At 36.5% G+C, this 13,954-nt stretch overlaps 1 pseudogene; it reads left to right on the forward strand.

Moving 5' to 3' along the window:
• On the forward strand, window positions 9,053-13,478 carry LOC102172527 (annotated as a pseudogene).

Consider the following 13,954-nt stretch of genomic DNA (forward strand, 5'->3'; position numbering starts at 1 on the left):
TGGAAAAGGGAACTGCTACCCACTCCAATATTCTTGCCTGGATAATTCCATGGACAGAGAAGCCTGGAGGGCTATAGTCCATGGGGTCGCAAGGATATGGCTGAGCACGTTTCACTTTCACTTTCTTTGTAAATATACACTGAAGATCTACTGATAATTTGTGCTACTCCCTACCAACAAGGAGTTTAAAAAAAAAAAAAAAGAAAGAAAGAAAACAGACACCTTCCTTTGCATCATGGAAATTACAGGCTAGTGGGGAAGAAAATCATAAAAGAAAAATCATTACTCTAAATCATGAGGAATCCTTATTAGAAAAAGAAGACTGGGAAGAGAATCAGGAGTTCCCTAATTTATATTTGAAAGCTAAGATGGGCTTTTCCGGGTAAGTGACATTTAAATTGAGATCTGAATGATGGCAGCTTAAACGTGACCCTAGGGTTTATATTTTCAAGGAGACCTTAGGATAAAATTCAAATTGCAGTGGTTTGAAAAATTAATGTTACATGAAGAATACAATTCAATTTTAAGAACTATGAAAATGGAAGAAAAGTAAAACTTGGTTAAAGTGATCTGGAATGTTAAGGATATTTGGAGGAAGAAACTTCTAGAAGGAGGGACTATTTTCAACTGAATTTCTCAAAGCATGTGTTGGAAGGGGACCACTGAGGTGAATTCAGCTAGATAGGGAGGAGGGAAGTAGAGAGATAAAGTCAAAGAGACTGAGTCAAGGAAAAGTGAGAAATAAGTCAGGTCTTTATAAGTCATTATAAGGTCCTTGGATTTTACTCTGAGGAAATGAGAAGTCTTTATAGGTTTTGAGCAAAATGACAAAATCTGATTTATATTTAGGAAGAACATCTTGGCTACTATTTTGGTGGCAGGCTGTAGAGGGCAAGGGTAGTGGTAAGCAGACCTTTAAGGAACCTAGATAAAAGATGGTTATAATAGTACTAGAACAATAGTACAGAAGATGATGAAAAGCAATCAAATTTTTCATTCATTGTGAAGGCAAATTCAACAAAATTTTCTGATACAGGGGATTTGAGAAAGAGGAGAATTTAAAATAATGACAAGATTTTAGAACTGAACTATTGGAAGAATGTTCATTAATTGCAATTCTTTACCAGCTGAGCTACCAGGGAAGCCCAATGTCTAAATACTTTCTACTAAAATGTGTGCTGACCCCTGGTATAAACTATTCTTTTCAGAAGATTACTTTCCTGTGGGAAAATGCATTTGATACTAAGTAGGGATGATACAGGCTTCCCTGGTGGCTCAGATGGTAAAGAATCCACCTACAATGCAGGAGACTTGAGTTCTATCCCTGGGTTGAAAAGATGCTTTGGAGGAGGGCATGGCAACCCACTCCAGTATTTTTGCGTAGAGAATCCCCATGAACGGAGCATCCTGGTGGGCCTGTGGTCCATGGGGCCACAAAGAGTCAGACATGACTGAGTGACTAAACACAGGACCGAAATGATACAACGTGGTGGTTTACTTGCTAAATACTGCCCAACTCTTTTGTGAACCCATAGACTATAGCCCGCCGGGATCCTCTGTCCATGGGATATCCCAGGCAAGAATACTGGAGTGGATTCCCATTTCCTTCTTGAAGGGATCGGCCCCACCCAGGGATGGAACCTGGATCTCTCCTGCATTGCAGATGGATTCTTTACCACTGAGCCACCAGGGAAGCCTGATATAAGGACCAGGGATTAATTTTATCCTTTGGTTTAATGGTTTTTAAAGGACAAGGCATCAAGTTTATGGGATGAAAAAAAGGAGGAAGTTAAATGAATAAATTTTAACAATACAGAGACTTTATGGTGAAAAGAAAAGGAAAAAAAAAACAAAAACAACTCTAGAGGAGTCCAAGAAACCAGGTTTTTAAAAGAGAAATATCAGCAGCAGATAGACTTTGTTAAAACAATAGAGAGAAAGAAACCCATGCCTGCCTCAGTGAGGGTGTGTAGACTTTCCCTCATGTCTTATAAGGTCATTTCTTTTATGGATATCTAGCAGATTTTTCATTGAATATCTATTGTTTTAAAGCTGAATGTTTGTTAGTGTGGTTTATTAGGGTAAATATATGTTATTTTACTTATTTGCATGCATATTTGAAATGTTCCTCATATTGCAGCTTCATTTTTGAGGAAACTAGTTAAATACACCTATCAGCATTGAGTAGGGGCTTCCCTGCTGGCTCAGATCATAAAGAATCTGCCTGCATTGCCAAAAACATGGGTTTGATCCCTGGGTTGGAAAGATCACCTAGACAAGGGAATGGCTACCCACTACAGTATTCTTGCCTTGAGAATCCATGGGGAGAGGAGCCTGCTGGGCTACAGTGCATGGGGTCTCAAAGAGTCGGACAAGCCTGAGCAACTTTCAATTTCAGAACTTTCTTCTTCCAGCCTCATTTTTTGAGGAAACTAGATCAATACCTGATATCTACTAGCATTGAATGACTTCTTTATACATTCAAAATAGAATTGATTAGAAATTTAGATAGAAAAATGGCCCATTTGTTAAAAGAAAGTGTCCAGAGATGAAAGAAATGAACAAATCCCCACAAAGTATATTTATTTCCAAATAGAAAAACACAGAATTTCTTTGATGCAGCCAGATTGAATGAAACCACCTCCCTCCTGAGAAGCAATACCTGTTCTTTCATCTCCAGTGGTACCTAGGACACTGGACCCCTCTTGCACCTCTGTCAGCCTGCTGATAGATTTTTGACCCTTCAGCCACTCTAAACATCGCCAGTTCTCCTGTTCATTGAGAACAGATATCTGGCTTCCCGTTGTCTTGTGGCCTCTCCTCGGATCTGTTTTCTGTGCAGTGTCAGTGCTCTGACATTACTTTTCACACTGTAGTGTATATTGTTTCTTTTATCTTAGACCCTGACGGGCATGACCTTTGTATATATACTGGCAGATCACAAAGGTCAGAGCTTATCATCTATCAACTCAGAACATCTAATTTTAAATAATAATATCAATATTGTTGAAATATGTCAAGCAGAATGGAAAAATCTTGAACTGAGGGCGTGCTATTGTTACAGCAAGAAGAATTTGGAGTATTTAATAACATTAGAATAACAGTTGTGAGGAAGAAAGCAATTTGTATAAACAGAAGAAATTGTAGAATCTTATATGTCACCTTATTTTTCTTTTTATTGATCATTTTTTTTTTTATGTTAAGCTATCTCTTTTTAGCAAATCTTTTTGAGCTATTCCGTGCTTCTCCACTCTCCAACTGTGTCATTGTGATGGTTCTTCTGGGATAGAAAACTCTTTATCTTGACGCACTCTCTCTTAGTCAAACACTATACTGAACTCCAACTAAGGTTTCTGAATTGTGCCAATTGGACTTTTCTTCACAAAAATCTGAAAGATGTATAAAATTCCTATGAATATGATATGGAAATTCTACTTTGTCTAAATTGTAGATTTTACATTCAGATTTGAACTTAGTCACCAACCATCTCAGAAAAAGTTCACTGGCTGGCTAGTTATTTCATTAGCTTGATTAAGGTTGAAATTTACATTAACTTTGGTATAATAATATTTTTCATAGGTGCATTTTATTTGACTCAGAATGTATTTGGATTTCTGGTTCTTATTATGACTTCTTTTAATTATCGGTCTACTTTTTAATTAGTCTATTGCAAGTTAAATAGAGGTTTATGATTTATCTTGAAAATATGGCCAGTTGTTATCTCAGGGATCATATTCGTTTTCAGAAATAATAAAGTAAAGCAAGATGACTGCTCATTTTACGTTCTTGTGTCTACTGAGTTCCAGAAATGTGTATTTTTTATCCACTCATCCAAAAATTTCATTTATATTATCTCCATGGTCCCTAAAATGTCTTAACAAGCAGAACATCTTAAATGAAGAGCTCCTGGAATACAAGATGGTATATACATTTAATAACAACAACAAAATGTACATGGACATTTCAAACAATTAATAATATTGAAATAATCTATGTTTTAACTGGTCTGATGTAAACATATTAATTACATTCCACCTCAGAATATCAACATATTTTTCAGTATTCATTGCTGTGTTTATTGCAACATTAATAATTTAACAAATAAGTTTATTTTCTATAAATAAAACCCACAAAAATCATACAATTTTCATTCCTTTTCAATTTTATTGCAGTTTTACTACCTTCCTATGTGTATTTTTATTATAAAAGATAAATACTTTGAAGTTTTCTGGGTTTTGAGATTAAAATTAAGAATGGTAGTAAAGTATATTGATTTTGATTTTTAAACTATTTACATAAAAATCAGTTATGTATGATCCTCATGAAACAGTACTGGTGGAATGCATAAATCAAACCTTAACACTTTTTTTCAGTCCTTTGAATTTGAACTCACAAATATTGTATGAAGAGATTCATGAAAATTTAGACTTGGAATAGATTTTTCAGTTTCTGAAGTCTAACACTTTCTGTTTTTATATGAACACAAAATCAGAAAGATTAAGTATCTTGTCTAAGGTCACAGAGTTTAATCAACCAAATTTGCTGATTTCCAGTCCTGTAAGTAACACTACTATTTATCTTTATAAATAAATGAATTAATATTTCTTTTTTTAGTTTTAAAATTGAAATATAGTTGATGTACAATATTGTGTTTCAGATGTACAACATAGTGATTCACAAATTATAAAGATTAAGCTTAATTTATAACTATCATAAAATATAGGCTGTGTTCTCTGTATTGTACATTATAGTCTCATAAAACTTATTTATTTTACACACCATCATTTATAATTATTAATCTCCTACCTCTAACTTTCTCCTCTGCCTTTCTCTCTTTCCAGTGGTAACCACTAGTTTTTCTCTGTATTTGTGAGTCTGTTTCTGTTTTGTTATGTTCACTAGTTTGTTATACTTTTTAGATTGCACATGTAGGTGATAATGTTCAGTATTTGTCTTTATATATCTGACTTATTTCACATTTATAATATTTTCCATGTGCAGCCATGTTATTGAAAAGTAAAAAATTTCATATTCCTTATAGGTGAGCAGTATGCCACTATGTGTGTGTATACCAAATTTTCTTTATCCATATATTTGTTAGTGAACACTTAGGTGGCTTCATTATCTTGGCAATTGTAAATAATGCTGCTGTGAACTTTTGGGTGCATGAAGCTGTTCAAATTAGTGTTTTTATTTTTTTCTGATACATATACAGGGGTGGAATTTCTGGGTCACATGGTGATGGTTCTTTTAGTTTCTTTGAAACTTCCATCCTGTTTTCCACAGTGGTTATACCAACGTACATTCCCACCAATGTGTATGAGTTTATCAGTATAACAGTGTATGAGTGTATGAGGATTACCTTTTCTCCACATTCTTGACAAAATTTGTTATTTGTTTTCATATTGATGACAGTCATTCCTATAGGTGTGAAGTGATGTCTTATTGTGGTTTTAACTTACATTTCTGTGGTGATTAACAATGTTGAGCATCTTCTCACGTGCTTTTTGGCCATCTGTAGTCTTCCTTATAAAAATCTCTCTTCAGGTCTTCTGTTTTTTAATCCAGTTGTGTGTGTGTGTGTGTGTGTGTGTGTGTGTGTGTGTGCGTGCTTGTTTTGTTTCTTGCTGTTGAATTTGATGAGCTACTTATGTATTTTTGATATTAGCCACTTATTGGTCAGATTATTTGCAAATATCTTCTCCATTCAGTAGGCTGTCCTTTTATTTTGTTAATAGTTTTCTTTGCTGTGTGAACTATTTTAAATTTAATTAGACCTGATTTATTTTTGTTTTTCTTTCCTTTTGATTTTTAGATCAAAAACATACTATTATGACTTATATCAAAGAATGTTCTGTCAACATTTTATTTTTAAAGTTTTATAGTATCCCATCTTACATTTAGGTCTTTAAACCATTTTGAGTTTATTTTTGTACATGGTGTTAGAAAATTTCTAATTTCATTCTTTTACATCTATATGTCCAATAAATGAATTAATATGTCTTAACTGATTTGGAATAAAGCAATCAATGCATACATAAACTAATAGCCTAAAGGCTTTTATTTATTTACAACTTGTGATCAGGTTTTATACTTTCAAAAATCTTAATAAATTAATTTGGAAAAGGATTCAAAATATCCTAATGTTGAGGATGACTTCACTTTTTATTAGATTCTCTATAATATATGCAACATTGACTATCAGTCAGCAGAGATTTTTGTAACAGATCATTGTATAACAAGAGCCACATGTTGCTCTGAAGCTTTGCTTTGTATAAATATCAGTGTTCTGATGATACATGAGAATTCTCAGGCTAGAGTGTGAAGAACACATCCATAATCATTTATGAGTATATTAGGCAAAGAGATAGAATTATTTATTTTATAAGTCTCATAATACAAACTATTAATTAATAATGACTGAAATCTCTTAAATAAATGTAAATCACCTGCTAAGTAAATGTAAATCATAAAATTTTAATGTGCGTCTTGATTATTATGTCTTCCTTTATTCTTTTTACGTGTAAGTATACCCTCCCTTTCATTAGGGTTACAAATCTGTTTAAAATTAAGAAGGAAATTATTTACAAGCAACATATATGAAATAAGATTATTTATTATTTTGCCTTTAGTTTTCTGTACACTATGTACGATTCCCTATGCCTTAGTATGCATATTTCCTGTGAAGATGAGAGATTGACTTGGATATGGTAGATACTCAATAAATATACAATAAATTGTGTAGACAGCCAGAGGAACATGAGTTGCATTTCAGAAACAGGTATTAGCTCCTTGTTGATAGTGTATGAGGTATGAATAAAGAATTTGTACTCCTTCATAGAGGCTATCATTTAATTCTGTCATTGAGGAGAGTTTATTTCTCAACCTTTTCATTGTTCTAAATTATGCTGAAGTAAATAGCCCAACTTCTTTGGCTTAGCAAACCTTAACAGTACTCTAACTATTAAAGCTTATAAAAGAAAATGTTTTAGAATTACCCAATGCCTTATTCAGTGGTTAATGAGAATGATATCTGAAGACTTGTGGCAAATATTTTACCCATTAGAACACAGGTATATAAGAGTGAATAATTCAATACTGGCTTACTTTTCTTTCATAAACTTTTTGGAAGTAAAAATAAAAGACAGAAAATTTTATAATTACAAGTATACACATTGGTGAATGACTACAAACTGAACACAACCATGAACCATTGCTTAAATCTGGAAATCAGACATTATCAATATCCTGTAAACTGCTTTTTTGCCTCTTTCCCACCCTCTACCTTCTTGTTTGCCTCTTTTTGAACTTTATATATATTAAATCTTGTGTGTCTGGTTTCCTTCTCTCAATATCATGTTTGTGAGGTTCATTGTGGCATTGTGCTGTAATTGTATTTCATTCATTTTCATGTTTAATACTATTCCATTGTATAAATATGCCAGAAGTTATTGAACTATGCTGTTGTTGGATATTTAGATGTTTAGTGAGAGTTGGACCACAAAGAAGGCTGAGCATTGAAGAACTGATGCTTTCAAACTGTGGTGCTGGAGAAGACTCTTGAGAGTCCCTTGACAGCACAGAGATAAAATCAGTCAATCCTTCACGAATTCAACACTGATTATTCATTGGAAGGACTGATGCTCAAGCTGAAGCTTCAGGACTTTGGCCACCTAATGTGAAGAGCCAACTCATTGGCATAGACCCTGATGCTGGGGAAGATTGAAGGCAGGAGGAAAAGGGAACAACAGAGGATGAAAGGTTGGATGGCATCACTGACTCAATGGACATGAATGTAAGCAAACACTTGGAGATGGTGGAGGATAGGGATGCCTGGCATACTGCGGTCCAGGGGTCACAAAGAGTTGAGTATGACTGAGCGACTGAACAACAACCAATATCTCTACTAAGAGCATTCTTGAACATATATTGTGGTGAAAATACATGCACATACTTATGAAGTATATACCAGGAGTGGATTTTCTGGGATAAAATTATAGTATGCCTAGTGCCAACTTTACTATCCACTGTCCCCAAATTGTGCAAAGCGATATTGTAAACTAACTTTGTCAAAAGAATTGTTTGAAAATTTTAATTGTTCTGTGTCATCAGTAAAATGTGGTGTGATCAGTCATTTAACCATGTTATCTTCTGTATGATGGTGGTAGTGATGTAGTATCTAGTCATGTTCCAACTCTTGTGACCCCATGGACTGTAACTTGCCAGGCTCCTCTCTATGTTATATAAGCTGAATTCCTTGATGGCTTAGTGGGCAAAGAATCCACTTGCAGTGCAGGAGATGCCAGAGACCTGGGCTTGATCCCTGGATTGGGAAAATTCCCTGGAGAAGGGAATGGCAGTCTGCTCTAGCATTCTTGTCTGGGAAATCCCATGGACAGAGGAGCCTGGCAGGCTACAGTCCATGTGGTCGCAAAGAGTTGGACACTGAGCACGCACAAGCATGTTATATAAGCAAAAGTCATTTTACTGGAATAATCTACAGATGTTGGCCTTTCCTCATGTTTCCTGACATGAATAATCAGCTCATTAGAAAAGACCCACATTCTGGGAAATATTGAAGGCAAGAGGAGAAGGGGATGACAGAGGATGAAATGGTTGGATGGCATGACCGACTGGATGGACATGAGTTTGAGCAAGCTCCAGGAGTGGTGATGGACAGGGAAGCCTGGTGTGCTGCAGTCCATGGGGTTGCAAAGAGTTGAAAACGGCTGAGTGACTGAACAAAAACAAAGGTTTAATAGAAGTTCTGATCATCTAGGTTAATACATTCATGCAGTTTATAGATTAGATAACATTTCTGACCTATTTTTAAGAACATGCTAAAACATTTTTAAGGAAATGTAGAGGCTATTAGAATTGGGGTTCAGAATTAATATTTCTAAAATATTTTTCCCTTATAAAGACAAATAAGAGGAATATCAAAAATATCCTTGTGTTCAATCTCAACACCAGAGTACTGGTTGTTGAGTCAGATAACACACTTGGAAAAACACTGCTGTAGGCAGCATAACCAAAGAAGTTCTTAAGGAACAAATCACAAGACAGTGGCATGGCAGAGATGGAAGAACTTCCCAAACTACATAACATCAAAATAAGCAATGTTACCTGTGACTCATTCAAGATTTCATGGGAAATGGATTAAAATTCAAAGGACCACATTACACACTATTTCATTAACTACAATAAGAAAGAGAACAAGAACTCCAATTTATTTAAACGAAAAGAGTTCCAACAAAACTGGTGGCAAAATCTGCTCCCTTTTTCGATTACTGTCAGTGGACACTGGTTTTTGAGCCAAAAAAAAACAAAAAAAACAAAACGAGTATAAGATAGCAGTGCAATTCAGTCACTCAGTCGTGTCAAACACTTTGTGATCCCATGGATAACAGCATGCCAGGCCTCACTGTCCATCACCAACTCCTAGAGTTACTCAAACTCATGTCCATTGAGTTAATGATGCCATCCAACCATCTCATCCTCTGTTGTCTCCTTCTCCTCTCACTTCAATCTTCCCCAGCATCCGGGTCTTTTCAAATGAATCAGCTCTTCACATTGAGTGGCCAGAGTATTGGATTTCAGCTTCAACATCAGTCCTTTCAATGAACACCCAGGACTGATCTTCTTTAGGACAGACTAGTTGGAGCCCCTTGCAATCCAAGAAACTCTCAAAAGTCTTCTCCAACACCACAATTAAAAAATATCAATTCTTTGGTGCTCAACTTTCTTTATAATCCAATCCTCGTATCCATACATGAGCACTGGAAAAACCATAGCTTTGACTAGATGGACCTTTGTTGGGAAAGTAATGAATCAGCTGTCCAGGTAGCTCATAACTTTACTTCCAAGGAGTAAGCATCTTTAATTTCATGGCTGCAGTCACCATCTACAGTGACTTTAGAGCTCCCAAAAGTAAAGTCAGCCACTGGTTCCCCATCTATTTGTCAAGAGGTGATGGGGCCAGGTGCCATGATCTTAGCTTTCTGAATGTTGAGCTTTAAGCCAACTTTTTCACTCTCCTCTTTCACTTTCATCAACAGACTTTATAGTTCTTCACTTTCTGCCATAAGGGTGATGTCATCTACATATCTGAGGTTATTGATATTTCCCCCAGCAATCTTGATTCCAACTTGTGCTTCATCCAGCCTAGCATTTCTCATGATGTACTCTGCATACAAGTTAAATAAGCAGGGTGACAATAAACAGCCTTGAGGTACTCCCTTTCTTATTTGGAACCATTCTGTCATTCCATGTCCATTCCTAACTGTTGGTTCCTGACATGCATACAGATTTCTCAATAGGCAGGTCTGGTGCTTTAATAGTCCCATCTCTTTCAAAATTTTCCACAGTATATTGTGACCCACACAGTCAAAGTCTTTGGCATAGTCAGTAAAGCAGAAATATATATTTTTCTGGAATTGTCTTGCTATTTAGTTGGCAATCTCATCTCTGTTTCACTTACCTTTTCTAAATCAGCTTAAACAACTGAAGTTCACAGTTCATATATTGGTGAAGCCTGGATTGGAGAATGTTGAGCATCACTTTACTAGCGTGTGAGGTGAGTGCAATTTTGCAGTAGTCTGAGCATTCTTTGGCATTGCTTTTCTTTGGGATTGGAATGAAAACTGACCTTGCAGTCCTGTGGCCACTGCTGAGTTTTACAAATTTGCTGGCATAATAAATGCAGCACTTTCAAAGCATCATCTTTCAGGATTTGAAATAGCTCAACTGGAATTCCATCACCTTCACTAGCTTTGTTCGTAATGATGCTTTCTAAGGCCCACTTGATTTCACTTTCCAGGATGTCTGGCACTAGGTGAGTGACCACACCATCATGATTATCTGGGTCATGAAGATCTTTTTTGTACAGTTCTTCTGTGTTTCTTGCCACCTCTTCTTAATATCTTCTGGTTCTGTTAGGTCCATATCATTTCTGTCTTTACTGAACCCATCTTTGCATGAAATGTTCCCTTGATATGTCCAATTTTCTTGAAGAGATCTCTAGTCTTTCCCATTCTGTTTTTTTTCCCCTATCTCTTTGCACTGATCACTGAGGAAGGCTTTCTTATCTCTCCTTGCTATTTTTTAGAACTCTGCATTCAAATGAGTATATTTTTCCTTTTCTCCTTTGCTTTTCACTTCTCTTCTTTTCACAGCTTTTTGTAAGGCCTCCTCAGACAGCCAGTTTGCTTTTTTGCATTTCCTTTCTATGGGGATGGTCTTCATCCCTGTCTCCTGTACAATTTCAGGACCCCTAGTCCATAGTTCATCAGGCACTCTGTCTATCAAATCTAGTCCCTTAAATCTATTTGTCACTTCCACTGTATAAGTGTAAGGGATTCAATTTAGGTCATACTGAATTGTCTAGTGGTTCCCTTTACTTTCTTCAATTTAAGTCTGAATCTGGCTGTAAGGAGTTCATGATCTGAGCCACAGTCAGTACCGAGTTTTGTTTTTGCTGACTGTATAGAGCTTCTCCATCTTTGGCTGCAAAGAATATAATCAATCTGATTTTGGTGTTGGCCAAGAGTCTTCTCTTGTGTTGTTCGAAGTGGATGTTTGCTATGACCAGTGTGTTCTCTTGACAAAACTCTATTAGACTTTGCCCTGCTTCATTCTGTACTCCAAGGCCAAATTTTCCTGTTTCTCCAGGTGTTTGTAACTTCCTACTTTTGCATTCCAGTCCCTTATAATGAAAAGGACATCTTTTTGGGGTGTTAGTTCTAAAAGGCCCTGTAGGTCTTCATAGAATCATTCAATTTCAGTTTCTTCAGCATTACTGGTTGGGGCATAGACTTGGGTTACTGTGATATTGAATGGTTTTTCTTGGAAATGAACAGAGATCATTGTATCATTTTTGAGATTGCATCCAAGTACTGCATTTTGGACTCTTTTGTTTACCCTGATGGCTACTCTGTTTCTTCTAATTAATTCTTGCCCACAGTAGTAGATATAATGGTCATCTGAGTTATAGTCACCCATTCCAGTCCATTTTAGTTCACTGATTCCTAAAATGTCGACTTTCACTCTTGCCATCTCCTGTTTTACCACTTTCAATTTGCCTTGATTCATGGACTTAACATTCCAGGTTTCTATGCAACATTTCTCTTTACAGCATCGGACCTTGCTTTTATCACCAGTCACATCCCCAGCTGGGTGTTGTTTTTGCTTGGCTCTGTCTCTTCATTCTTTCTGGAATTATTTCTCTACTGATCTCCAGTAACATATTGGGCACCTACCGACCTGGGGAGTTCATCTTTCAGCGTTCTATCTTGTGGCCTTTTCATACTGTTCATGGTGTTCTCAAGGCAAGAATACTGAAGTGGTTTGCAATTCCCTTCTCCAATGGACCACATTTTGTCAGAACTCTTCAGCATGACCCATCCATCTCGGGTGGCCCTACACAGCATTGCTTAGTTTCATTGAGTTAGACAAAAATATTGTCCATGTGGTTAGATTGGTTAATTTTCTGTGACTGTGGTTTCAGTCGGTCTGCCCTCTGATGCCCTCTCTCAGCACCTCAATGGCAGTGCAGACTGCCTCAAAACATGTTGGTGGTGATTATGTTGTGTCTGAATGGAGTGAAATTATAGAATTGTACACAGCAGACTATTCAAAAGTTCATCTAACACAACTGTTGGATAAGGCCGAAGTGATTGCAGGACAGATGCTCAAATTTTCTGTTTATCATAACCAGCACAAAGAATATTTTGAGTATATTCAAAAACATCGTAGGAATGCTGTGCAGCCCTCTGTCAAGTGTAACAGTGGCAGCCATGGCGCTCCTATCAGTGGAAAATTAGAATGCATCTTCAGCTGGGCTTCTGTTGTGGCTCAGCTGGTAAAGAATCTACCTGCAATGCAGGAGACCTGGGTTCAATCCCTGGATTGGGATGATCTCTTGCAGAAGGGAAAGGCTACCCACTCCAGTATTCTGGCCTGGAGAATTCCATGGACTGTATAGTCCATGGGGTCGAAAAGAGTCAGATATGACTGAGGACTTTCACTTTCACTTCCTTCAGCTGCAGCACTGAATTCAATACTGGGAATCCACCCCAGGATTCACCTTATGGAAGATACAGGTTTGAGAATGCAGCAGAAACACTTTTTAACCCCAATACTAACTTATACTTTGGGGACTTCAACTGTATGTACACTGATTATCATTATGTGATTCTGGTCATTGCCCCTGTGGGATCTCTAGGAGATGAATTTTGTAAGCAGCGCCTTTCTCAACTAAATTCCCAAGATAATAAATTTCTGACCTGCAGAGAAGAAGATGGGATGCTGGTTTACCACCACGACCAGGATGTTATTTAGAAGTCATTTACACTGACCCCATAGATCTTTCTCTAGGCACCATGACAGAAATTACTGGTCATCAGCTCATGAGTTTATCTACCACAAATCCAAAGGAAGATCCCAGATGCAAAACCTGTAATATTAGTGTTGGACATTAATACCCACTTTTCTTATTCTTAGTCCCCCTCTCCTCCTGTAAAAGCCCTGATCCTCTGTTGTCCATTTTCATCACCAGATGTTTTCCACTGAAACATGCACATACCACTCTCACCAAAAGTGAACTGCCACTTTTCAGATTTCCAAATTGTTGTAGGGTTTCCTATTCCCTATCCTTCCCAAAATTTTGAGATGAACTATCTTAAGTTGTTTCTGACACTCTGTTGCCTAGATGCGGCAATGTTTTTATTTTTCCTTTATGCCAAACATAACAAAACTATTATATAAACTGCTTTAGTAAAATACAAAATGATGGCATACAAATGGTTTTTAAATATGCTCTCATTTTACTCTACTGAACAAATATTGGAATAACTCCAAACCACACAAAAAAGTGTAATTACAGCATGAGTTAAATCTTGAAGCTTAGAATTGTCAGCACTTCCAACTTGTTGTTTGACAGTGTTATTTATATTAG

This window comes from Capra hircus, chromosome 6 (genome assembly GCF_001704415.2).
Source record: "Capra hircus breed San Clemente chromosome 6, ASM170441v1, whole genome shotgun sequence".
Classification (NCBI taxonomy): Eukaryota; Metazoa; Chordata; class Mammalia; order Artiodactyla; family Bovidae; genus Capra; species Capra hircus.